This window comes from Mus caroli, chromosome 5 (genome assembly GCF_900094665.2).
Source record: "Mus caroli chromosome 5, CAROLI_EIJ_v1.1, whole genome shotgun sequence".
In the NCBI taxonomy this organism is placed as follows: Eukaryota; Metazoa; Chordata; class Mammalia; order Rodentia; family Muridae; genus Mus; species Mus caroli.
In genome coordinates this window covers 28,005,378-28,008,844 of record NC_034574.1, presented here as the reverse complement: position 1 = coordinate 28,008,844, position 3,467 = coordinate 28,005,378, and positions in this window count along the sequence as shown.

The following is a 3,467-nucleotide window of genomic DNA, read 5'->3' as shown; positions in this document are numbered from 1 at the left end:
AGAGAGAGAGAGAGAGAGAGAGAGAAAGAAAGAAAGAAAGAAAGAAAGAAAGAAAGAAAGAAAGAAAGAAAGAAAGAAAGGGAGGGAGGGAGGAAGGAAGGAAGGGGAGAGAGAAAGAAAGAGAGAGAGTGGGGAGGGAGGGAGTTAGGAAGGAAGGAAGGAAGGAAGGAAGGAAGGAAGGAAGGAAGTGAGAGGAGAGAGAGAATATAGTGGAGGGTTGGGGTGTAGCTTAGTTGGTAAAGTACACACCTAGCAACCACAAAGGCCTGCATTCAGTACCCACCATCACACAGAACTGTGCATAGTGCAGATGCCTGTGATTCCAACACTCTGAAGATGGGGGGAGAGAATTTGGAGTACAAAGTTATCTTCTGCTACACAGTAGTTGGAGTCCTGAAACAGTAGAGTCCAAAGAAATGGCCAAGAAAGACACTTTTAGAGTTTCTAGAGGAATAACAATACATTTTCTAAAGAAATGACAGAACATGGCTGGAGAGGCAGCTCAGTAGTTAAGCCCACATACTGCTCTTTTGTTAGTAATTTCTTTAGATTATATTTTGTCTGTGGATGTTTCACACACATATGGATGTGTGTGTGTGTGTGTGTGTGTGTCTGTGTGTGTGTCTGTGTGTGTGTGTCTGTGTATCTGTGTGTCTATGTCTGTGTACCATATGCATTCCTGCTGCCCAGGGAGGCTGGAAGAGGACCTGATCCCCTGAAACTGGAGTTACAGATGTTTGTGAGCCACCATGTGGGTGCTGGGAATCAAATCCTGGTCCTTTGGAAGGGCAGCCAGTGCTCTTCACTGCTGAGCTGTCTCTCCAGTGTGTGGACACACTGCTCTTGCAGAAGACTCAAGTTAGATTCCCAAAGGCCACACAACAGCTCACAACTGCCTTAACTCCAGGCCCAGGTTTCCAGTGTACTCTTCTGGCCTCGGTGGGCATCTACCTGCACACAAGTACACACGTATGTACACACACAAACACATACATAAATTTTAAAAGAGCCTCTCTTCAGGTGTCAGGTGATTCAGTTTCCTTAAGAGCAGAATAAGCATTTAGAAAAAACTCAGAACCACAGCATATAGTCGCAGGCCCCAAGTCCTTCTGGAGAGTTAGCAAATATCAGTTAGCTTGGTGGGAGCTACAGGGGTTTCTGGTCATTAAAGACCCCAGGCCAGAGACTGCTGGTGTTGGTTACTGACAAGGAACTCAGTTGACGCTACACCCTGAAACAGTTACGCAGCTACATAGATGAGACTGGACCTAGACTTTTGACCTTGCCCAGCACTGGGTAAAAGTCTCTGAAGCCCGTTCACTTCTCAGCCCAGTAATGGTCTAGGAAAGAGCCTAGACTGACTCTGGAAACCTGAGCTCGGGGCCCTATTTTGACCATTAACTCCTCATGAAATCCCAGCCCTCTCGCCTGCTCTGTCCTGACCTCATTTTGCCTCTGGGAAAGATTCACGGCGTGGATAGTGTGAGCTCCAAGGTCCCTTCTCAGCACTGCTCTGGCTGCCCCAGATCCTCAGCTTGTGTTAGGTACACCTGGGACAGGGTCCAAGCCATTCCTAAAGGGGTCAAGCAGATTAACCATTGGGCTGGGTCAGTTCCAAAATAATTCAAAAATTAACCTAGTTTCATGTTTTCTCTTTTAATCTTTACCAGGCATAACTCTATGCTGAGGTCCTGCCTCCGTGGTCCAGGTGCCATTGTCCAGCCCTCCAGATCAGAGTGTGCCACTCCCTGCAACTTTTTTTTTCCTATTAAATTCTGCCAATCCTTACCTCCTCCATCAAACCTCTTCTGCCTCCTCAAGACCCTATGCCATAGCCTCTCCACTGTATCTCACATAAGGGTGGCCGCCTGGGTTGTGGTGACTGTATGCTATGGCTTTCCTCTTGCCTGGATACTTCCTTTGGAGTATAAATCATGCCATGTCTGATCCTCAATCCTATGAGCCCACGTTTGACATAAACTCATTATTGAAATGCCCACTTGAGATTTATTTTGTTTGTTTGTTTGTTTGTTTGTTTCTGTAATTTGTTTTTTCTATAATTTGTCAGGTGACATGGGCTGATCACTTGACAAACAAGTCCCAGGTCACATGAAAAGTGAAGCAGTTTGCTTTAAAACCAGACAGTACCTGGTTACAGTAAACTCCAGTGGAGATGTCAGAGTTCTTTACTTTAGCTGTGACATTGGAAAATTTCTCTACTGCCTTGTAAGAAAATGTAGCTAGGAGACTAGGAGACGGTTCAGTTGGTGGATGGGCTTGCCTTCCTGGCATACATAAAGCCCTGGGTCAAGTCTGAGCACCACATGAATTGAACATGGTAGGCATGCCTGTGATCCCAACACTGGGGAAATGGAAACAAGATGAGAGGAGGTTCAAGGTCATCTTCAGATATGAAGTACATCTAAAGCCAGTGCCTGGGCTACACGAAACAAGGATGAGGGAGAAGAGAAGAGGAGGGGGAGAAAGGAGAAACAAAAAGGAAGGAAGGAGAAGGGAGGAGGAAAGGTAGAGGGGAAGGTGAGGGAAGACAGAAATAGGAAGAGGGAGGGAAAGAAGAGGGATGGGGAGGAGGATGGGGAGGGAAGGAAGAGGAGAGGAGAAGGGAAGGAGGGAGGGGGGAAGAAGAAGAGGAAAGAAACTGGGCAGCAAGAGCTGCCCCCATCCTGCTTGTACACACACACACACACACACACACACACACACACACACACACACAGTGCAGAAATATCTTCATGTTCCAGCCTGCCTCAGGCTTCACCTTTGAGAATCTAAGACCATCTCCTCCTCCTATTATTATCATCATTGATCTTGAAGCAAACAACAGTGTAGTGCAGCCCCAGCCCCAGGCAACCCACAGTGCTAGGTCCTCACAGTTCTCCTCAAGCCCCTTCTCCCTCTTCTGTAACAACGGGATTTACAGGCCAAAGAGAAGGGTGGAAAGTCTGCATTGAAGGTTGGTTTTCTAGAGTGGCCACAATGAGATGGTTTAGGCAACAAAAAATGTATCTTACCTCAGTTCTAGAAGCTGCAGGTCCAAGATGAAGGTTGGTTTCTCCCTCAGCCTCCTTCCTTGGCTTGCCTGTCATTGGTCCTTGCTGTCGCTGTGTCTGTCAAGTCTCCACTGTTTTACGAGGACAACAGCAGGGCCTGGAAAAATGGCTCAACATTTAACAGCACTGGCTGCTCTTCTGGAGGACCTGGGTTCAATTCCCAGCACCTGCCTGGCAGCTCACAACCATTCATAATTCCGTTCCAGGGAATCTGATGTTCCCTTCTGACATCCTCTGGCACCAGGCATGCACATGATATGCATGCATACATGCAGGCAAAACACTCATACACATAAAATAAGTCTTTGGGAGAGAGAGAGAGAGAGGGAGGGAGGGAGGGAGGGAGGGAGGGAGAAAAAGAGAGAGAGAGAGGAAGAAAGAGAGAGAGAGAGAGAA